The sequence below is a fragment of the Rissa tridactyla genome, chromosome 5, assembly GCF_028500815.1.
Source record: "Rissa tridactyla isolate bRisTri1 chromosome 5, bRisTri1.patW.cur.20221130, whole genome shotgun sequence".
Lineage (NCBI taxonomy): Eukaryota > Metazoa > Chordata > Aves > Charadriiformes > Laridae > Rissa > Rissa tridactyla.
The window spans coordinates 69,219,657-69,244,866 of NC_071470.1; the positions used below are offsets into that span (position 1 = coordinate 69,219,657).

Genomic DNA, 25,210 nt, shown 5'->3' on the forward strand with positions numbered 1-25,210 from the left:
CCTGCTCAGGGTAGTTTTCAGTAAAGGCTGAAAGAAAGCCTACTGATTTTCCTGTTCTAGTTCTTAAACAAGACCATTTCTACCTTTTACAGACCCAGTAATCCAAAACCGGATAAATCTCAGTATCACAAACAGGATTAAAACATAACACCTAGCCTTCAAGACTGTAATACGAGACTCGCACTACATAAGGAGACTATTTCATCTTATTAACTATAACAAGATGTCTATTACCCAGACCATCAGCATTTAAAAGGATTTAAGGGTTTCCATATCCAAGGTGGCTGGTTAATAACAGTCCTTAGAGATTACATTAACTAAAAATACAGCAGTTTAGTCTTCTGCTAGTCTAGGGAGAGAAAAGGGCACTGTGATTTATAGGATATATATAGTTTAAATAAAAATCTTGGGTCTAAGTGTTTTTATGAGAAATTGTGTCACATTCTTACAATTTTTTTCATGCAATTATTATTTTACCAAGAGGACTCTTTTGAATAACCATCAGCACTATGAATCCCCTTTTAGCTCTGCCTTCCTGAGAAAATGAATATGAATTTTTTAATAATTTCTTCAACGATTTCTAATTAACTATCGAGTAGACACGACATAAATGATGTCTTTACAACATCATATTTTACATTTACAAGAGTACTTCCTCCTCAACAATAACTTAGCCTGGTGACTAAAATCTTGATGTTCATCGAACTCTGGGGTAAAGACCTTACGTTAGTGCATTTACATCAAAACTCCCATATCATTAAACAACTAAATGGACTATTGTTAACACTTTACATTTAATCAGGAACGATGTGTTTTTCCTAAGCCTTGGCTGTTAGAATATGGATACCTGTCTTTAAAAAACTTCCAGTATTCACAATTCTGAGCAAATATCTAAAAATATTACACAAATGAATCATATGTATTTCTTATACACCATTATAAAGCAAGTTAATAATATTGGGTGGCTAGAATCATGATTAATTTTTAGTATCTGGTTTCACAACAAAATAACCCACACAAAAAGTGAAAGCATATGTTTGCTGGAGGAGGCAGAGTGTGATGGCCCTAAACGGGGGCCATACAGGTTCATTTGAATGCTTTGTCTGGAAATTCATGGCAAATCCTTGGTAAAGAGCCCTTTACCAAGACATGGTTAAAAAAAAAAGCACTTAATACAGCATCTACTACTTCTATCTAGCCATATACCCTGCTACCTTCTCTTAAAAGATAAAGCAGTAGGTTTAACTTGATTTCTTCTTGATATTCCTTGTTAGCTCTTACTCATAACCTAGGTGCTGGCACCTAATTTTTTTTTCCTAGGTGCTGGCAAGGAGTTTAATTATTCTCATAAATTAAGTTATATTGACAGCATGATAATTTTCTTGCTGTTCCTTTTTAAAGTTTCCCTTAAAGCAAAAAGAATATTTTCCCAGTTTTCTGGAACCTTTCCTGTTATCTTTGAGTGACAGTCGGCCTCTGAGACTGTTTCAATCATACTTTGGAAACCTTTGAATCAATTTTATCTGATTTAGCCCATTCAAAACACAATTTGTTCAAGTATCCGAATCCATCTTTCTTTAATCTGATACAAAATATTTGTTGTTGATAATAATTTTGCTTCTCATATTGAGAATATCCAACTGCATAAACTGGAGAAGACTGAATGAGAAAATATTTATTACTTTTGTTGGCATCATCTTTCAAAGAGCTTTCCTGGACCACTGAGCAGCAGACCAACACTTTCCTTAGTTTGCCTTTTACTGCTAATGCACTCATAGAATTATTTATTATCTTTTATGTGCCCTGGTAATTATATTTCATTTTGTGTTTTGGCCTTTCTCTGACTTTGTCCACGCATACTCTTAAAACAGAGAGAATTCCAATATCAAGGAGAGCTTTATTATTTCTATACAGTCTGCCTGCATTTAGGTGGTAGTCGGGGGAATAGCTGTAAATAAGGTAGGACAGGAAAGAGGCAAATTGGCTCTGTCCATCACATAAAATTCTCTTACTCTCTGAAACAAGATAGTTGTATCTGAGCTGCTTACTGCAAACAATCCTTGGCCCGTGCTAAATCCTAACTAGCCACTGGCCCAGGCTGTATCTATACCAGGAACTGCAATTTAACAGATCTGGGTTTATGTAAATCACCATTACTGAGTGTTCTGGACTATGAGCCGTCTGTTTGTAAGTGTAGAAATAAGTGGCTATTTTCCTATAAGGATGCTTATTATTACAGTATTTAGGTGAAGAAAATCAGAATTGAGATCACAAGATCCTTTTTTTTTTTTTTTAACTTATCAGGCATTACACCTTGCAAGAAGAAAACGGGACCACTCTGAAGGCCTCTGATTATATATTGTATTAGCAAATCTGCACTGGTAGATTATAGGATTTCTGAAACTCTTTCTTGAAAACCAAGGCTGAATGGCAGAAACCAATTCATTATTTCCAGGTTCAATTTATGAAATCACTTATTCTACAAACTGAGAACAGGGCAGGCCATTTACCTCTTGTGTCATACATCAAACTCTACAGCCTGAAGGGCCTCTTAAGGAAAAGAAAAAAAAATTACGCATTTAACCAGACAATCACTAAGTACCAAGAAACTTTTATTGTAACACCCTTCTGGTGTGCTTCCCTGACCTTTTCTAGAAGAAACACTACAGCTAGGAAAAAAAAGTGAATTAACATGAACAAAAAGCATAAGGATGCGAGCTCTTACGTCCATCGCACAGCAACCCCATAATTGTCACTAGACTTCCACCAGAACTGTTTAAGAGCAGAATGGGTTCTATATAGTGTGGTTTATAAAAAGCCTAGCTTTCATCATTACGTAACTCACAGACAAATAGAAACTAGCCCTGAACTTCAGCTGTAGGGGAAAACAAGCAAACTAAAACCAGAAAGAAAAAAAAAAAAACAAATTGAAAAATCAAAACCCCAAAAGCTAATTATAAAGTTACATTGAAGGAAATCGGTAAACACGTCAGACTCCATAGTGCCCATTCCATTTAGTCTACAGCCTCAACTGACACCGAGTTGTAGCCCTACTACTTTAGAATAGACTATTTCAGTTGGAAGGGACCTACAACAATCATCTAGTCCAACTGCCAACCACTGAACCCACTAAGGTTTCATTAGGTACTCCAAAAATTCACTAGTTGTTTTAGTTTCAACAAGGCAAATCTACATGATGCACACGATTCTGCCACTGGTCATATGGATAATACAGCTTTATACTGCTGACAGCCCTGGGCAGCTTGATGTCCACCTCATTGTTAAGTCTCAGCAAGGTTTGAAAATCAAGTTACCTTCAACTACAGTATGAACCATTAACCATGCAGAGAATACATGTCTTCCATTACAGTCTCCTAGAATCATAGAATCATTTAGGTTGGAAAAGACCCTTGGCATCATCAAGTCCAACCGTCAACCCCACTCTACAAAGTTCTCCCTTACACCATACCCCTTAACACCACATCTGCATTCTCCCCTCTCCTCTGGGAGACATAGTGCCTTTCCTACATTCTCCGCTCTCCTCTGGTTAGTTTATTGCCAAGGAGAAAAGAAAGAAAAAAATCCCTTGCATGAGGCCAAAAGAATGTCACAGTGGTGATTTTCAAAGAGGAATAAGCACCTCTGTGTACTCAAGAATGAATCTTGTCTTTTTTTTGGAGTGTTTTGCCGTCTCCTCCTCATGACTATTTTCAAAGGGTCTCCAGTGAGTTGCTTGACTTCTGTGAACTCTACTTAAGTTTCCTGTGTAGTAGATAGGGAGTATGGGCACCAACCATAAATTTTAGAAAACAGTTGGGCACCTAAAATTAAATTTTGTAATGCAGGGTGTTTCATTGTCATTGTCCTTTGTATGAACCTAGTCCATAGCACCTAAATACTTGATTTGCATAGATACAGGTTTATAAACAGAAAGAAGTGCATGCACAAATTGAGGCAAGCTTCAAATTGTCTGAAAATTGCTCTGTATCAGTAGAAGTTACACTCCGACAAAGCAAGTGGCTGTAGGAAAGAAAACAGAATGGAAGCATATGCTCCAAGTGCATCAGGAAAGGCAGACATAAAGATGCTAAAGGAAGAGAACTTAGTTAAAAAGAAGTAGTAATGGAAAAAAAAACAACCCACAATTGAAGGGAAAGAAAAAGTTTTAATAAGTTAGGCAAACAAGATTGAAAATGGTGTTAATTATGTCTAGCATCATAAATGGCAATTAAAAAAAGCAGAAACAGTGGATGCAATATAGTTGTTTTAAGTTGTTAGTGTAGCAGAAACTGCAGCACATCCCATCATCTAGGAACAATTACCAGCTGTTGCCATCAGGGAAATCATCCCTTCTTCACTGTTCTACTGTACAAAACCTATGTCCAAAACAACCAGATGTGATTAAGAGGGTGCATAGAACTCAGAATGCATAAGTTCAATTTTTTTATTCTTTCTCACTGTTCTGCAATCAGAATCCTATCCTTTCTTATCCTTTCTTGGATAACTTTCCCAACCATTTCTTCCCTAAACTCCTGGTTCATCCCATCTGCCTTACTACCAGGATTACATTTTATTCTGTGTAAAATGTTTTGGACCAATTTCTAAGAATTATACATAAGGGAAATTAAACAAAACAGATTGTTATCTTTTGGAAATTTTTCTGGTTTATGTCATGTAAAAATATATTTCTACTGACTAGAAAGAAAAGAAATGGAGAGGACAGACTGTAGCAGAGGATAATCTACATTCTGTAGCTGACATGGACTTTAGCAAGAGTAAAAACTGTATTTTCTCCCAGTTTTAATAAATGAAAGTCCTTTTGAGGACTATGATCTATGATGGTATTTTAGCCATTATTCAGCAAGATACAGAAGAGCGTAACAACATAGGGCAGGATGTCACTGATATAATCAGCACCATTAATACCATGATGATTTGACATTAAATGCAATTAGGAGGGGACATTTTTATGCTGCTGCTTTTTTGTTGTTATTGTTAGTTTAATAATCTCATCTTTGATAGACATGTTTACTCATACAGACTTTGTGTCTCTGTGCTACTGAATGAGTATCTGACTTTCAGACACAGATCCAGCCTCCTGCATTTTGATCTAATGGAGACAAACCTAATATAGTTAAACAGAAGGCTGCCAGCAGCCCTTTCAGATCAATTTATGATCTCATATGGCATTATCTTAAAGAAGATACATTTGTATTCTTTCATTAAATCTACCTTCTAAGACAAGTAGTTTATTTTATATATTTATATGTATATAAAAACCACACATACACGTAGTGGCTTAGCAGAGAACGGCTGCAAAAAAGTTTTTTACATAGGGAGACACTACATTTGAAGATTTATTTAAATAATTATGAAAAACTGTCACAGCTAGGCAGAAATATGAAAAAGAATTTCAATAAAAACTTTCCCCCAAAAAATCACTCACAAAAATAAGCCTGAGAAGACTACTGTTGAACACAGACATGCATGCTTTTTTTTTTAATATGTAAATTAAACTTCAGGTGTGAATTATACCTACCTGCTGCTTGTTTACATTTTATTAATACTAAATGTTAAGGACTTTTATGTGTAGTAATGCATATAATAAGTAACAGCCATACCGTGCAGATGAAAAAAGAAAAAAGGAATACAAATAAATACATACACGAAAAAAGTGAAACACACAGGAAATTCTAGAAAGAAAAATTTTTAGAAATAAAGAATGAGCCTGAGAGACAGAAGAAATAGGCTGACTATCCAGGGACCTTTAAGTTACAACAAAACTCACCTAGAGATTAAACTCTGAATCTCAGACTACCAAAAGTCAGTCTGGTCCTAAAAAGCAATTTAGAGTATTCTGATTGCTCTGAGAGGAATTAGTCAGGCAGCCAGGGATTTTCAGGGCATAGCTATGGGCTTGGGCAATGATGTAAAGCTGGCTATATTGCCTCTGCAGCCCCTACACATTCCCTTCTGCCAAAGAATTTCTCAACCAGTTACAAACTATTCACCTGAAAAACCTGCAATCCATTCCCATTTCTATCATAGATTTCCTCTATGACTGTGGACTGCTTCGTCTACAGGGTATGTGTAAATGGCAGAAAATGGGAGCATTTCACAGCTGTCAGGTTCAGAAGCATCCTGGGAGGTAGGGTGGGATAGTATCGACCTGTTGTCCCCTCGTCCTTATCATTCAGGCTGACTCTCCAGAAGGCAACCAAGCACGCAAGCCTGGAGGTGTCCAGGGTCACCGCGATAGCGGGGAAACCTGGGCGTGCTGGCTCTGCAGTCTTTCATCACAACTCAAGGCCATAGTTCAACGCACACTTTTTGGGGCAGTTCCCAGTTCACTGCTGATCTAAGCCACTTCCTTTTCATTGTGCACCATATCTTCATTGCACTGACAGAGCGACAACATGAATGGGACTGGTGAACCAGCCCAACTGAAAAATACCCTTTTTCTCTCATCAGTTTTAAAATTAGAGCATGTCCGTGACAGGCCACACAAAACAATGTACCAGCTCAGCCAGGACTGGAAAAAGGTGCTTACAGGCCAGGGCTGGAAAAAGAACAAACCTAAGAGACTTTAAGCTACCTGAAGACCTGCTGCCACAAAAAGCATGAGTGCCTCTCCAGAGCCTATTTTCCTCAGAAATAATACTGTTTCAATTTTTAGGTTTTACCCTATGGACAAAACGTCACATTAATAGGTAGGAAACAGTGCAGAGACACTGATATTGATCTGCCCCAAAACAGGGCTTTTTTGACAGGTTGCAATTTCCTTTTTATCACCAGATGTCTACTAGAATAGAATAGATTATTTCAGCTGGAAGGGACCTACAACGATCATCTAAGTCCAACTGCCTGATCAATTCAGGGCTGACCAAAAGTCAAAGCATGTTAAGAGCATTCCCCAAATACGTGTTGGATATTTTCACAGTTCCAACAACACGCCTCCATAAATATTTGAAACACAAAGAATGGACAAAAAGCTAAATTTTTCAGGACTATGAACAGGATTACAAGCTCCTCACATCTAAATGCACCCATCTAAATTTATTTCAGCTGCACTAAGATACCAGTAACATGGACACTGATGGGCTTGCAAATATGACACTGGATCTACAGAAGAATTGTGCCCTCCTGTCCAGTTAGTGCCTAAAATGGGCTTACTGTGTTATGCAAACTAGAGGCAGGTACCTACATTTTGGCACCCACATTGCTTTATCCATATCTGAATTCCATCTAGCACTATGGTGCTCAATTTGGCTAGAAAGATGTAACTGCTCACCTCTAAATCACTCCTGCTAATATGTTATATTGAGAGAGTAATTTTGGTTTTGGCTTTTGTTTACCATTACATTTTCTCTTTCAGCTACTCCAAGAATAGTTATACCAGACAAGAAACAATATCAAGGCACAAGTTTTCTCTTTATGCTGCAGGTTTTCTAAAAAAAATACCATAACCTCCCCCCCCATAAAAAATTGCAATAAAACATAAAACGAACATTTTAATGTAACCATATAAAATAAAAAAAAAACAACCCCCAAACCAAGCTGTTTTCTGAGGTGGCTAACAATACTGCTTTACATATTCCTGAAGAAAGTCAGAGCTGGACTTTCAATCTGCTTATGACTGAAATACACAAAGTACTGTTTTTTTTTCAAAGGAAAACAAACATCTGTGCAATACGAGCAGCCTCTCATCCTTGTTTCAGCTGTTCTTTCTGATTATTTTGCAAGACCATACAATGACCTTTTTCCTTTTTTTCCCCTCTACCTCCATCCATTTTAGAGGTGTTTAAGTAAACATTATGTTTTACAGGAGGGGGGAAAACATTTAAGACTTGATCACACAATTATATTCACATAGGCAAAGTCCCTTTGTAGTTAATTGTTTGTCTGCATAGAGGCTGAGCTTACCAACGAGCTCTGAGCTGCAGAATCTGTATTTATTTGACAAGGTATGCAATCTCACATCATGACATACAGATCCATGGTTTGGCAGACATTAGGAAGGAAGCAGACATACCAAATATTCTCCAGGAAAAGGGAAATAAACCTGCATTCTTTCAGAGCACATCTGTTTGTCCTGTACTGTATTCAGAAGAAAGTGATTTCTAAAATATTTTATTTTACATGAAGCATTATCTTTATTCCATAGTACTAAATGTATTCATTTTATTGCATTTCCTATAAGAAAAATTTTGGAGTTCAAAACGTTACTACTGGATTTTATATTTTGAACTATAAATTTTTCCTAGAACTCTTTAAAAACAGAGGAGGGGGATAATAATCTTAGTAGGACTATCACCAAAGCTGAGCAGTGGTATATGTATCACACATGACTTTTACCCTCTTCTGTGTTTAGAAAAGTTTGTTCATTTAGAAGCAAAATCTCAAAGAATGTTCAAAATATAGATGGTACCCTGATGCCTACCCCAGGAAGTAGATTAATTTAACTATTTGTCCCACTGAATTGGAGTTATACTTCACCTTTCCATGAACATTTTTTGTCTGATTGCTTTTAACTGTTGCCTTAGGCAGCCTCAAGTTATTTCCAGTCTTCTTGTTTTCCTCTGATTTTGAAGCTTCACTAATTATTTTTGTCTCTGTTTTTCTCTTTTGGATTTATCATTTTGAGCATTGGCAACTGAGGCAAATTAATTTCTCTTTGCCTTCCCATGAAGTCCTTTGATGGGTTCCCTATGGTACCTCTGGTTGGCATATTATGTTAAATAGGCGTTCTGCCTTCAGATTAAGAGATTATAATATATCTCTTAAATTGGTATTATACAGACTCTACCCTTTGAAGCTTGCAGAAGACAGAATTTAGCACCCACCCCAATTTATCTTCTTCCACAGGGGTACAATCCTGTTGAGGGCAGGCAGCAGCAAATTATCTTGAGTGACTTTTTTTTCCCCCCTCCTGCCTCAAAGCTTTCTACCAAAACCAGACATTAGCAAGGCAAGTTTTTATGGCACTCACCTGGTACTTCAGTGGCATGTGGGGAAGCAAATGCAGGAAGAGCCTGAGAGCGTTGACACTCCAATTCGCACTCGACTCCCGTTCCACTGAGAATGACAACCACCTCATGTTTGCAGCTCTCCCTTGCAGCACAGAGCTGAAATGACAGTTCAACTGAGTTGGTGACTGTTTCTGTAATTTATCTGGTAATAATGAAACGACAAACAAAAGCGCACTATGTATTTTTTTTTTCCTCCCCAAACCCCCTGTATGCTGAGGCATATAAACACCTGGCACCATTTTTCATCAATGTTTAACACAGCCTCTTCTATCTAGCGTTGCCTTCCCTTCTCCTAGCTCACGAAGTGCTCTCAAAACAGCACTCAGTTCCTCTCCCCAGCTTCTATCATTTACTGGTACTGCCACTTTGTTCGTTGTGGAGTGCAATTTCTTGGAGAAGAACAGAAAGTTCCACCTGGTCAAAATCACAACAGAAATCTGTTACTCTTCTCAGTCATGTCTAGCTTCTTACAAGCTGTCCCACTAAGCACAGCTATGTGAATTTTAGTGTATTTTATGCATCCTAGAACAAATAGGTAATTTTAATTGCTGCTAAGAGAGCTTACAGTTGACAGCTCTAACTTCCAAAACATTCCTGTATAAAGTTAATGATTGTTTAGGAACTAGAATAGCATGTATTTGACATAAAAATATCAGTTTCATTCAGATATAAATGGAGAAGAAAACATTTCAACATTTTTATCTTCATAAGCCGGAAACTTTTCAGAACTTTTAATTTCAGGTAATTCCACAACAGAGCCTGGAGCCTTTTGGATAATTCAAAAGAATTTAAATGATACTGTAAAATATCCATATTTACAAATGTATTATTAAAAACTGCTAATCAAAGTAATTTTTCCTGCAATATTATAATTTTTAATGAGTAATAGCCATTACGATATTTATCAAATACCAGAATTAAACAGGAATTCAGTGTTCTACAGACATGTATTAAACCAGGGCCTTACCTACTGCTTTCTTTCTGATGCTTCTCACAGTACAAGAATGTAAAAAGGCTGCATACGTTTTAAGACAATAAAAAAAAAAACAAAGCAAGCAATATACACTCACTTGGTTCCAGATAAAATAAATAAAAATAAAATAATTTACACACTATTCTTACCACATAAAGCTTGTGAACACACAGACATGTTCCCCTACCGAGTGGCTCTGGAGGGAAAAGAAATTGCTGCTTATAGCAAGCACTAGCCAGTTCAGGCAACTGTGTTCATATATGATTCATACCACTTTCAGCTAAGTATTTAGACACACAGTTAGGTTATTTTACTGTTCTTGTATTAGGTGGAAAATAGCTTTCCAAGCTTCTACACTTTCATTTTTAGGGCAAGAAAAACAGTTCCTTCTGACTCAGTGTTCCATGAATTCGGTCAATCCAGTGGATTTATTCAAGGAAACAGCATACAGTTGATTTCTCCATCTGACTGCAAGGCTGAAACTGATGGATGCCTCAAGCACATTCTCAAGATCAATCACTCTAAATCATGCAGCTCAGTAGGGCTCAGATCCCTTCTCTTTCCCCCCGAGATCTTAATTTCATGCTATAAAATAGTGTTAAAATATTAAAAGAATCAAGTTTCTAATATATTTTGAATAAATTATTATTCCATATGCAAAAATGTTTCAAAAATTCAGTGAGAAGAATTTATTTTTCAGTCTGCCGATGCACTTTAAGAAATTCTCTACTGCAAGTCTTTTGATAACTTACATCATAACTGACAACGTATTTGCCTCTGTCTTCATGCCACCAAAGCATGATAAGTGATAAGACACTCCTAAAATTGCAATGGGGATTTATAACTGTTTCTTTTTCCTGCAAATGATGCAACCACAATTATTTGGAAACATAATTTCTAGATGAAAGTATGAAGTCTGATGAAAAGCCCTAATGAAAAAACCCAGCGGGATATATTCTAGTCATGCCTCAGCACTTGCAAGAAATTTTCTGGCATCTGTATGAGTATCTTTCTACTACTCTGTTAAAATCTTTGAAAGACAAAACAACATCTTGGGCTCCATGCTTGCCTTCACGTGTGGGAAGTGAATGGAAGGAGGGATTAGAAAAGTCTTTATTAGTAAAGTAAAGCTGACTTCTATATAGTTCTAAACTAATTCCTTACACTGCAATTTTCTATTTGAGGACATACTAGGCCAAAAGGGCTTTTAGAGACTCATTATGAAAATGAAATGGATCTAGTTTAAGAATTGCTCAATCCCTACCACGGTTGTGTAACGTCTGGCCTGAAACACCTCAGGATTCGGTCCCACTGTCAAAGTCACTTGAATCTTCCTTACAGGGTCTGCAGTTACAGTCGTACTTGGGGGACACACAATGTTGAAAGTTTTTGAAGAAAAACATCTTTTCACAAATTCAGTGCTGTCGTTTAGTTTGCGTAATCCTACAGATTTAATCTAAATTTATAAAAAAACTAAACTAAAAAAAATATTCTACTTTCACACTTTTAGCACATCTTCAGGCACTATTTTGTAAAAAACAAAAAGGCATCATGTTTTCCCTTCTATGACTGCTGACAGGCCTTTTTCTTGAAGTCCTATGGGAAGTGTATCAGACATCTTTTAGATACCACATACGATGGCATCATTATCGATACAGACAATATACACAAATATCTTGCTGACCGATCTACAGTACATTAGGCAGCATAAATTTATAATGCCCTGAACAAATGATATTTAGAAAATCTATCCAAGCTTTACAGATGAATCTTCCAGCTATTTGCAACCATTTTCCTTTCTAACAAAGAGCTGAAAAACAATTCTAGTCAGAAGGTCAATTAGCTTTAACCCCCAGATTCTTCAGGAGAGCTTTACTTTAGCTACAATAAAAACATTGGGCTTGGAGCTCCATTAAGTTTATTAACAAAGTACAATACTTAGGTGACAGTGACATAGAAACCCTTAGACATTTTTAACACTCCAAGACTGTAGGTAATGCTGATAAAACAGAAGCGTAGCCTCTGATACAATATTATTTTAAACATAAAGAAGAAGACATTGTTTGAGAAGAAATATCCTTTCCTTACTTCGCCCTGATTCATTTTTTGGAACAGAGCAGTGCATGCAGAAGGTTTGGGTATCTTGCAAAAGTTTGGGGTTTCTTGGTTTGCAGTGATTGTTCCCATAACATTGGCTAGAACTTTATAAATACAGCTTATTTTTCTGTGTCTTGTCTTAATTTTGTGTGTAACACAATAGCCATTAAAAAGTAATTGTCACTTTAGAAACAATTACACATCAGGGTTATTAGAATTTCACATGATGAGCCTGTAATACATCTGTTCAACATTTTTACTTAAAATACAGATGTACAGTCACCTTCACTCGCCATGAGCTAGACATGTAAGCTGCATGTAAAATGAAGAAAATGTTAATTCCTTTTCCTTATGTTTCTTCACTGTATTGCAGCAGCCACTGGGGTGCCCACAACATTTAAACACATTTTCTTTTCATTTGGCTCCTGAGAGTATCCAACTCCCATCAAGGAAGCAAGTTGTAAACAAATTCACAGAACAATCCGCCAGCTTAGCTATTTAGAAAGGTGAAGATATTAAAAGCACTAATACATTATAATGACATAAAATCCATATGATGGGGAGTAAAATGAGCATATGCCAACTAGAATCGTGGTCTAGTGGTAGCACAACGCAGTGCCTAATGGGGAGCCACGAAGAGAGACTAGCAGTGCCAAGGAGGCCATATATCTCTAGGGAAGGAAACAGATCACTAATGGGAATCTGAAATCTTGCTGACTGAAGCAGTGTCATTGACATGCTAGTGGAGAAAACAGACTATTTTTAAAACAAACGGTAAGCGAAAGAACTATGATGTAGGGCCTTTGAGGTACAAATGATTAAAAGGAGTTTTAAAAAATGGGATGTCTGCTACCCTCCAAAGTAAATATGTACGTTACTGTAGTGGGAAGATTTTTATTTCCGGCATTTGCTTATTCATCTTGGTCATTAGAATTGAAATGGTCTTCATTTGGATAGCATGGGTTACAATTTGTCCCACAGAGCTTGCAATGGGGACATAGCTTCATAAGAACTGATAGCCGTCATTTTCCTTTCTTCTGCATTTTCTAATTTCACCCACCAGTGGAACACGCAGTGTTTTATTCATAAAGCAAGGTCACAGAAAGTATTTTCACAGCTTAATCTTCCATAACATTTTAACAAGCAAGACCACCCTTCAGCCCTGCTCTGTTTCAGTTATATTTTATCTCACGGAAATATCTGTAGCTTCAGAATGTCTGGAGAGGCATTTAAGATCAGCAGTTTTTCTTCATTTCACAGAGTACAACAAACCTACACACAGAGAAACAACTCTGCATTGGAACAAGACCATAAAATCAATTGCTTGTTTTAACTAATGTGTAGGATTTTGTTGCAGAACTAAATATAGCTGCATTCACATCCTAGATGTCATAGTTAAAATGTGGGCAGCCTGAGAATCGCATTGTATTCGATACGCTGAAATCACATCTTTGGTCCGTTCTGAAGTTGAACAAGCTGCTTACAGCCTTTTACAGGAACGTTCCACAGATGAGGCAGTAAAGCCCATGGTTCTGTCCATCACTCATTAACAGCGGTGCTGCGGGTATTTGTGTCCCCTAGTACTCACCAGCATTTCACAACTTCACTTCCATAAGTAACACTTGGTCATTATCTGTGGGAACGGCAGCTCTGTGGGCAGGGCTCAGATTTTCTCTTCCTGTAAAAGCGTGTAAAGGAATCTTAAAAATCGTGACCTTTCTGAGGAAAAACTTCACTCCTGTGGCCAAGGAGGCAGCAAGTTCCACTCCCAGAGGAATGGATTTGCCAGGAGTCTGAGATCAAAGTTGCCTATAGTGGCTCCTGCCCCAGTGTTATATCCTCTTCAAAGCAGTGACAGTTTTTTCAGGCCTGTGGGCTCAATAGCCTGCTCAGACAACCCGCACCTGAGCATAGGTGGAACAGCTCTGTAGAAAAATCAGCAGAAAAGGCTATACTATCCTGTACTATCTTTTTCACCTAAGGTTTGCTTGTGAAAGACAATGATGGTTTCTCCTCTGGTCTAACCCTATTATTCTTTCTCTTTGTCTCTTGCTCTTCTCTAGGGATCTGCAGAGTCTGGAAAAGGAGAGAAATGGAGCCAACAGAACACAGATTTGATTCTGGAGGGTGGTTATCTGGGTTAATTGCTTCAGTGGGAATTACTGTTAGGAAGACGCACGCAAAAATCACTGGGGATATGATCTGAGATAGGGTAGCCAGGCTGTTTGTGACTCACCTTTAAAGAGAGGCTTTCACTAAATAGAAAAATAGCATAGTTTGTGCTCCTCCTAAGACTACTGAAATTATGGGTGAGAAGAACAGGCATCTCAAAACCCCAACACTATTATGTGTTATGTCACACAAGAACCACTTTAGCAGAATCTTCAGGGAATGACATCAAGCCAGTTGCTTAAGGATAGGACATATTCCCTTAAGTACAGCCAAAGAGTAATTTGGAATAACGATATAATATTTTTAGACCTTTTCTTGGTCCCTTTCCCGTGAACTCTCTGGCTTGCAAGACTCATGAGTAAAAAGGGCAGTAAAATCAGATAATCCATGATTTATATATTAGATTCTTCTACAGCTGTCATTGCACTATTTCCCATTGGAACCAATACAGTTAAAAGAGTGTCTTAAGACAATGTATAGCTTGTGACAGCAAAGACTGCGTGTTTGGTAGGCATAATTTGCTATGTTTTTCTAACATCTGGAGTCAAAATGTCACATCAGACTGACAGTTACTTTGTACTTACAGCTAAATGAATACAGAAAGTCAACAACAAACTGTTAGGCTGAAGGCAAACAGAAGATATTTGCTGTCGTCTCATAAAGCTCCAAATTATTATTTTTAAATGCCAACAAATAAGGCACATAATGTAATGCAGCTAAAGACAGACCAAGACTGACCCATTTTATATTCCACAGAATTTTGGTGAGATTTATCTTGCAATGTTAAGTGGAGTTTTATATGCAGCCATTTTAAAAAAAAAAATAATATCAATTTCTGTAATTATTATTCATGTGTCTTAAGCCACTAAGAGATGATACAATAAACAGATTAATTATTGTGACCATGGTACTTAAAACAACAATGCCAAGCATTTTGGAAATGCTGGTGTTTTGATTAGATTGATGGGGAGAAAAAGAAAATAATTACATGGATATTATCTTACTGAATATTATTGTTTCTCATCATGTGGAACTGTATACATGAAGTGCTTAGCTACCACCCCCAATAAGCTGATCACAGATTTAGGCAGAAGGTCACCTCCACTTAACTATTCCCAAGATCTGACAGACACAGCCGCACGTTTGACATTTTTAAGACAGAATTAATTCCTAGTGGAAATCGTGCTAGTGCCCAGTTTCAGAGCTCCAACAATACTCTTTGGACTGACAGTATCTGGTTTCAATTGCACAGGTTGTTTTTTCTCAGCTCTTCTAACTGTTAAAACAAGAAACTAAAAACGTAAAATACTTTTTTTCCCCTAAAACCACCTGTTCACACAATGATGTGGCCACAAGAGTTACCTTCCAGTTTATCTTCATCCAAAAGGAATCCAATTCAGGTCCTAGTGACCAAGTATCTTCTAGCTTAACTTCACCCGAAAGGAATACAATTCAGGTCACAGTGGGCAAAGCACAGTAACTGGGGAGTTTTTTCTCAAAAGTGCACTCCTGCACCCATCCAACAGCAGAAGTCTAAGATGGGTACGGTAATACCACCAAATCCAGTCCTGATTCAGTGATAAACTATGTTCTTCAAGCATCGTTTTCTCAAGACTTAACAGTAAGCTGACCTTACCTCTCAGGCTACTGACATCCAAGATACCTCTGCTTGCAGAAACTGTCTGCAGCAGGCTCCAATACAGCCAGTCCTACTGGCTTGTGAAAATAGGTCCACAGCACTGAATATGTAATTCATGGTCAAACTGGTAACACATCGTCCTTAAAATGTTAAAGAAGGCCTTTTAAATCGTTGGGATGTTTCTTCTCTGCTTACACAAATATAGTCATCTGTGGGGTTATAAGTCATTTTGCAACTTGTCTTGTGTAGAACTGCAATTAGAAACTTATGAATATGAATAGGTTCTCTGCAGACAAATTCAAACAAAATGGCAAATTCTTTTAACTGTACTCAAGCAATTTCTATTTCAGTTTTGAATAGATGGCAAGTTTATAGTGATATGAAATTATATAATGAAGATCACACATAGAACACTTAGAATTATTCTCTAATGTGTCTATTTTCTTGAGTGACATTGCTCAGTACATGCAAAAATGTGGAAGAAACGACTGCTTATTATTCCTAATAAATACTTTAAAAATCTTCTTAACCTTCTAGCATTTTTCCTGCTTGTTTCTCCACTAAGAAAACTATTTTAAGATTTAACAACACAACGAAACTTTCAGCAATTTCTAAAGATGTTAATTCTTTCAGGAACTGATTTATAGCAATTTATAACTATTCACACACTAGCAACTTATAATACAGTTTTCAGTATCTACAAACACAACATAATACAAATCTCATTGATTTATGTTATTAATCAGAGAGGTCCAAAACAATTTATAAAGCAATTTCTCTTACAGGCAGCATACTGATTGTGTAAGTTATCTATACGTATCACCTCATCAGAAACTCCCTGATTGCTACACATAGACCCACTTTAAGAGCAGAACTAGGCACCAAGATTAAAATCTCTACATTTTGAGAAATAAAACTGAGAATTCTTTGTAAATCAACCAAATTGTAAACAACCTGTATAGAACTGGGATACTCTCCTAAAATTATTGCTTTAAAACTTGCATTCTTCTTTAAAAACAACTAGACAATTCTTAAGGTAAAAGGTGCTGAAAAAATATATGCAGCAAACTGCATATATTAAAAATATAGATGCTGTATCTTTCATGTCACTTGTGCACTGGTCTGAGAACACATTGAGATAAATTACATCTATTTCAAGACTAATTTGGAAAAAAACCTGAGCTGCACAATACAGAAATTGAACAAATTATCTAAAATGAAAATTAGGTCCACCAAGCCTTCAAATGAAAACCGTGTTCTTATTTGAAAGTCTGGTTGATCCATGACTTCCTCTGTGTGTAGGAGAAGTGTAGGGGAAATACCAAGTAAGTCCAGCAATTCCCAGCTGGCATACAGACAGTCCTTTCAAAACATGTGAGGAGGAGGATATCACTGTGTCTGGATTACTGTTTGTACTACTAGGTTGTCCTCCGCCCAGGACTCAGAGTCACATTTATCAAGGCAATTCTACTGCTGCAGTATCCAACACATCTAATTCTTACAGGTTTCCATAGTGGCAACTTCTACGCTACTTCTGCAAGTGATAGTACACATGCAATCGATATCCGTACGGCACCAGTACCCAACCAAGTTGCTGGGAAGCTAGTCTGGAACTACACAAATTTTTTGCTAAGGACTGCAATAACAACAATCTTCTAAGGTTTAGCAACAATGATTTAACAACTATACCAGGTATTATGAATTAGCCATATATCAGAATTAGCATAGAACAGATTATCTTCAAGCTGGTGATCATAATTATAGGAGTCCATTGAAACCTATGCAAACTCACAAGGTCGTTATTAACTGATGGAGGCATACGGAAATGTGACGCAAAATCCTGGATGCACAAACTATTGCAAAATATCCTGGATTTTGTTTTAGAATCTTAAATATACTGCGTGAAGAAGCCTTAAGCCTTATTCACATGTATCATTCTGTCTTACTTGGAGCTTAGAAATAACAATGCAGTTTTGAAAATTACATGTATTAAGCCTCTCTGGTTTAGTAGTCTGCAGGGAGTTGTTAGCAGTCACTCTGGACTCTGAATACTAGTTCTCATCTTATAAAATCAACTCAATTTCCATGGAGTTTTTCCATGAGTAGCTCCACCACTCTCTTCCCTGTAGTCCAGAGAACACCTTCTGTCAGCTCTTACTCCTTACAGAAAGAGTATGGCCTCAAGAAGACTCATGACATCTAAATGTGTGTGCACACAGACATAAATTTTGATGTGTCTCCAGACCAGTGACATGCTTTCACTTGTAAATACGTATTGCAAGTAAATATGGGATATTAGTAAATGAAATATTTGTAAGAATTGCTAGTATTATAGAGCTCACATCTGCTCTAAACTAACACAAATCATTTGTAGTGTCAGTAGTTTGGTTTGTTCCTAGGTTTTAATTCAGAGCCTTTTTCTGGCTCAGCTTAGTACATGAAGCAGGCTTGCATGCCAAAGCTGTGATTAACTTTATAGATGCAGTGGAATTATGGAAATGCATCATGCAAAAGTGCGTACTTGCCAAAATTATTCCATGACCTTGTGCTTAAGCTGAGTTTTAAATAATTCAGTGATGTATTGAATGAATAAATTTGTGCTGCTTGTTACTCTAAACAGTCATGCTTTCACTTTCCTTGCCATTTTTAATAAAGCCTTACTTTCTAATATTCATGAAATATTGCATTTCAATTAAATTACATACGTATTGAGAAAATAGTTTGCCCTAAGCTGTTTAGTGTTGACACCAACTGTCATTTGCCTTTTCTTTTTGCATAATAACCATGGAGATTTTATGTACAGGCAATATAAAGCACTGTCACACTTTAACGAGAAACTTTTTTGATCATGTATAGCACAAGAGACAATAAACCTAAGCTACTTTGTTATTTGTAAAGGCTATTAATTTAGCTTAAATAGTATATACTTAATCCAAACTTAAGTCTCCCATTCCTGGTTTCATGGAAACAGCATGCAAAAGTCTTCCAGCGTTTCAGGTGCTCAGTAAAAACTGCAGAACTCAAGGCTTTGAGTTGGTTCAGTTTGAGCTGAACCTGTTTTTAAAACGCAAAGGTAACAACAGTAAGAGCCACAAGTTAAAAGGTTAGTATTTTAAACAGCATAAGAAGGTAAGAGAGGATAGAAATGTAAAATTACACCTGCATTGAAGCAGCAAAATATCGTTCTCCAACTTGGCATTATTTCATTGTGGCTCAGAATACTTCCCTTTTAAAATGAGAATCCTATCCCCTTCTTACTTATAAGAAATAATTTTATATTTTCAAATTAAAAGTAAATTTATCTCATGATATCACTTTGGATAATAAAACTGTAACAATATTTTGTATTTAACTCTATCTATGTACTCATATGCTCCTTCTCATTCGACCTGATTTCATTTCCCACCATTTGGCCAAAATGAACAGCAATTTTTTAACAAGACCAGAAAGATCTCATGAAGTGCATACTGCATATCACCCTCTATGCCTGATGCAGAGAAGGAAAATTCATTATAGAGCTCAACTAGAGCCTGGTTCTCAAGCTGAAGCTGTAGGTACTTCTCTGTTCGATACGGAGACTTAACCATAGCTACAGTGCAGCTGCAGATAGCAGGTACCACAGAAGCTTCCAGCATGCAAGTGAATAGAAGCTGTGAAGAAAAAGTAAATATGAAATAAATGTCCCATTAGCACATGCTCAAAAGGCCAGCAAGCTTCTCACAACTCTTCTTTTGTCATTCCTTGCTCTTTTCAAATAGCAGGGGGCAAGGGAAAAACTGTTTCCAAGCTTCACCTGCTAGATGAAGATTTTTCATTAATGTCTGTAAACAAATGTGGATATGGTTACCATACTGCATCTCTAGCCATCTTAATAACTTTAAATTGGCCCCAACGTACTGTTAATCTTCACCTACTAGTGAAGCAACCACCAGCACCATTTGTCATAATGTCTTCAGCAAATTACCGCAAACTGTTACGGTTGCCTCAGTGTAACTAAGGGGCCACAAGTGTTTGCTTTGAAGCATTTCCATTGTAAGGAAGACAGTAGCAGAATAACTGTGAAAAGCTACACAACAGCAGCAAAGGCTTTTGATTCTGTAATTGAAGATATTTTGCAATATGCAGAAGAAAGTTTTAAATAAACACCCTAATTGTCATTAATTTCTTATAATTTCAGGAAAGGAGGTTGTCTTCAGCAGAAATAGTGAAACTACCAGTTCAGGAGAAGTTTAAAGTAAGACAGATCACGAGCCTCCTCATACAAATGTCTTCTGTTTGATGCTTCTGGGAAAACGTTGGAGTTTACTTGGTACGCAGTTTCTTGTTTAGGTGTCACTGATGCAATTACTCATGTGACGGATGAAAAGAAAGGCTGCATAAAAACGTTTAGCATATTCAACTCTAGCTCCGTTTTAACTTCCTTTAAGCAAATCGGAACCTTTTAGTTGATTTTAGCAAGTAGAATAAGTGCACAAGAAGGAAAGAAAGAATTGACATAATGACTGAGAATAATATAGTGATTCCACTATAGACTGGACTCATGCTGCTTCCTTCCACTTGCCCTATATCAAAACACAGTTTTATAAACAATGATATCTTGGTATCAGCAATGTTCTCTAGAATAAGACAAAACTATGATTTTTTTTAAGCAGCCACTATTTCATTACAAATCAATAGGTTATCTATCAATATTTTAAAACAAAACCATACAAAGAAGCGTATACCTAAGGGCATAATTAGATTAAAGCTGAAGGTCAGCTAGACCTTCTCATCTTTTGTTTTCTTCTCTGGGATCACAAATTTGAAAGATTTTAAAATCTACCTTAGTCAAAATAGCAATTTAAGCCTAGACACTGTTTCCTATATTCTGCAGTTTTAAGTTTTTATCATTAATTTTACTTATAAATTTTTAACCCTTATATAATTCCTTATTATCCAAATTTAATAACTCATATTGCATACCATGCATTTTCCACTCAAGAGATTAAAACCTTACAAGAATTGCTATGATCTCTAAAAGTAGTGGTCATTCAGGTTATTTTTATAGTATTCTTAAAGATTTCTGGGTTTCAATACATGGTAGATGTTTCAGAGCCAATACAATGTCCTTTAATCACTGATAGAATATTGTGAAAAAAAAAATTGAGAGAGACAGACCAAGAAAACATGAACTTGAGCACGTAACCTTGAAGACCAGATACTGGTAAATCACAGGATTAACACTCATGATTCAAGCACCAAGTCTAAGCTCACCCTTTTCTCGAATAGTTTTACCTTCTTTCATTCTCTGCATACGTCACTGAGACTGCAAAATTAAGCCTGGCCTTCACATAAGTATCTTAATGTATACCATCATTTTTGTGTCCTGTATATTTTTTTGTGAGTACTCTGGAGCGTGCACTTTCCCTTCCCTTTAGCTACAGAATCAGCATGCAAGTGCAACTCCAGCATAAAGCCTACAGCAGCTACAGGCAGCCTTTTTATGCTGCAGTCCCATTATAATATCTGTTGAACATTTAATGGAGTTTTGCCTGTTGTATAGGCTGATGACACTGAAGTGCTGGGCTATGAAGACATGAAACAAGAATGAGCACTAACAGAGATCTGGGCATGTAGCCTCTTTTCATTTCCTACACCATAATTCATGGTAATCTACTATGTTAGTGCTGTCCACTGACCTTCACCATATTACCCACAAGCTTTACAAAGTGTACGAAAAAAAATATTTTCTCCCACGAAAAAAGACATTCAAAATAAATCTTTTTTCTCTTCCTTCTTCAGAAGCCTGATATGGAGTGGTGGGGCCAGCAAGTCACGGAGCAAGATTCTCAGGCTCAGCTTCTATGTTACGTGCCAAGTGAACTGTTAGGGAGGAGGGAAATCTGAAGAGACTGGCAGGCACACAAGCTGAACAAGATGGTGCCAATAGCCTCTACATGATTCCCAATTTAGCTTTCCTGATTTCACCTAATTTGTTACAGCATCTTTTGTAAAACAACCAGCTTTATTCCTGGTGGTTCACGGTTTTCATAGTGAATCTGAAATGTTCTTTCTTACCACATCAGTGAAACTGTTCACATCCTTCTTTTCTCTTACTTTCAAAAAAGCATAGATAAAATACCCATTTTTCAATTAATTTACCGCAGCAATAAAAATTTGCTATGAATTAAGAACACAGCATTCAGTTCCTGAATGTGATAAGCACTATTTACCTCAAAGGGAAAAATAAAGAAAAAATCCAGACCTTATCAAAACTGTTCCATCATACAATGAGTCTGATTCTGTATTTTATAAGGAAACAATTAAAAAGATTGTCTGATGTTCCTTGTAAAAATAGGATGAACACAGTGCTAAAATAAAAATTATTTCCTACAAGTATTTTGCCAACCTCAAAATATCGCCAAAAATCACTGTATTTTGGTAGAAAATATGCTTTAAATTTCGATGTTTCCATAAACATAAGTTTTTTCACTACCTACTACTTTTCACCAAAGATACTTTGCTACCTTAAAAACCTCTATAGTCACAAAAAAGTGGGAAAGAGACAGACAGTACAGACATATGTAAGTCTTACCTTTGCCAAACTTCAGGACTACCTTATCTTCACAGTTCTTTTTCTGCATTCTTCCAATTCCCCAATATAAATAAATACAAAGCAAGAAAATATGATTCAAAAAGTGAGATTGTTTATGCAATTCCAAACATGTTAATGGAATTAAGAATAATTTTGACCTCACAAATAAATCTTATTATTTATTACCACTTCTATTACTAATAGTTCATTCTCTTCAGTTACCAAAATCTCCAGAAAATACAAAACAGCTAGAGCCAAATACAAATATAAGGCAATATAGCTTGTAACCATGTGGCCCTGAAGTACAGTATTCAGTAGCTAAAAACAGGCTAGAAGCTTCATACTGAGTTTGCGAGGCCTCAGGACTGAGCCTTGTCAGATCTGCTCTATCTGAACTTCTCTTGACCTGCTGCAGCTTTGCTTTACTTGGTTGAGCCGTGACAGCGATTTCTCTAAGTGACCAGGTGGCAATGGCTAATTCATACTACTTGTGTTTATCTTTGTACAGTACAACCACAGGATGACACCGATAACAAGCAGTTATTCTGCACAGAATGGGATACTTATGGCTCTACCAAAATGAGGCAGTGCCGAGAAATACAAGGCGGCAGCAGCAGCCTCAAGACACGGCACAGAGGAATGCACGCATGGGAGATTCCACAGCTATAAACAACTCACCCACAGTCACTCAAAGACATCCAGACCTGGACCTGGACATATCTGGTTTTAAGGACAACAAAGAAAACAAAGAAATTGTATCTAACATAAGTACAAGGCAACATATATAGTAAATTTGGGTGTTGTGTAGAGCTGTGGACCGATGAAGAGAGATGTAAAAGTATGTTAGTGAACGTGAAAAATGACCCCCAGAAAAAGGGCTAGAAACTAAGTTACTAAAATATTTTCTGCATAGATGGTGTTCTTTTTCATTTACTTGCAATTGTATCTGGACTAATTACGATTCTTGCATTAGACTATTAAGGCTTCAGTTAAATTATTTTCAACAAATTCTTTGTTTTATGTGTTACGTGTGTTTCCTGTGTTACATGCGTGCCCAAGCTTCCCAGGGAAGGGGAGAATTTGTATTACACAGCCATCATTTAAGAGCTTTTTATTTATATTTTTTAAATTTTCACAATTAATATTGAGAGGTTCCATAAGCTTGCAAATGGTCTGGCTTCACATTTTTATGACAGGCACCTCTTGATTTTAACATTTCCTACGGCACTGGACTAAAAGCGGATGCTTCTTAAGGGACACTGGAAGGATCTTTGCAATCTTCCTCTATTGATCACTACTGGAAATTTATGTATGGAGGTAAGAATATAAAAGACCATTTTCTTTGATAATGGACACTTCAAAAGGACTCTTCTCATTAAAGTATCTCTGAGGCCAGAGAATGCCAAATGCTTCCGTAGCTCACTTTGACTTCAGAGAGTTGCATTTTTATAACAGGACAAGCTCAGCATTTAACTTCCAAAAAGGATGAAGAAATGAAGCCCATCTAAAGTACCTCTATTTTACAAAAAAAAACCCAAACAAAACCATCCACATGCACATAAACTAATAAGGATTCTTAAGCCAGGTATTTCTATTTAAAGATCTGAGCTATACTAAAATAGGGGCTACTTTGGAGAAGTAATTGTAATAATACTGGGGGGAGATAATAAAAACACAAATACAATGTTGTTCTTTGCATAAGTGCTCTCCAAAGTGCAACTCCACAGTTAGACAATTCAGAAAAAGGGCTGAATATGTCAAGAAAGGTGGTAGTGCTGCTGAAGTTAAATTCTGACATATATGTCATGGTCATGTAGGATTTGTAGAACACATAAGCCTCAAGGTGATATTTGCTTGTAACTCAAGTCTGTGTAAGATGAATATTGTGGCATGGTGGCACTTGTTAAGTCAAGTTCAATATGCTCACTTTCATGATGCTCAAGTAAGACATTTGAAAGGACTCAGCATGGATCATAGGCACAAAAATATATCAGTGTTTTCAGCATGTTAAAAAAAGCTGCTTACATTTGATGATTTAAAGTCTTCGACATATATTCTCAGTATTTGTTCAAATTTTTGTCTTAATTACTAAGATGAGCACAGCTAGGACAAGCTACGATATAAATGAGTCACATAAAATGTGAAGCCATTAATAAAGCATGACACAGAATGCAGCATCTTAGTGTTTGGAGAGGTACAAGTTCTATTGAGATGTCACTTGTATACGGGAGTCTCACAAAAATGGCAGAAATTATATTTGAGAATTCTCACATTCTATCTTTATCACTGCCCAAGACATCCATAGTCTTTTGTGCTTAAATATAGCAGAAAGCCATTTGGTCTTGTCTTTTAATTAAGTATACATAAGAACTGTTTTACCAAAGCAGGCCAAAGGTCCATTGAATCCACTACCTGAGGGCGGCCACTGGAAGAGCATGAAACAAATACTCAAACTGAGACATTTTTCTATCTAAATATTTCTCAGATTTAACTTTAATCTATCAATGTGGTATAAATTAAAATAGCAAATCAAGAACAACTTCCCAAAGATGCATCTGTCTGATACCAAAGAAAGAATGTGTTTAGTTTTAATGTTTCTTTCTTCTCTGTATTTCAGTGAATTTTAATTTTCATGATGCAACACACACTTCAGAGGTTTTTTTCACTTGTATAATACCCAGTTTAGCACAGCATGTATAACACACATCTAAGCATGTTTGTATATT

At 36.7% G+C, this 25,210-nt stretch overlaps 1 long non-coding RNA gene across 1 annotated transcript in view; it reads right to left on the reverse strand.

Annotated features, from left to right (window-relative positions):
• The window catches only part of LOC128910707 (uncharacterized), a 47,833-nt gene that overhangs the window by 4,781 nt on the left and 17,842 nt on the right, over window positions 1-25,210 (reverse strand). The window contains exon 5 of the long non-coding RNA XR_008466834.1: window positions 8,990-9,125. This is a non-coding gene — a long non-coding RNA (uncharacterized LOC128910707). The remainder of the gene's footprint in view (window positions 1-8,989; window positions 9,126-25,210) is intronic.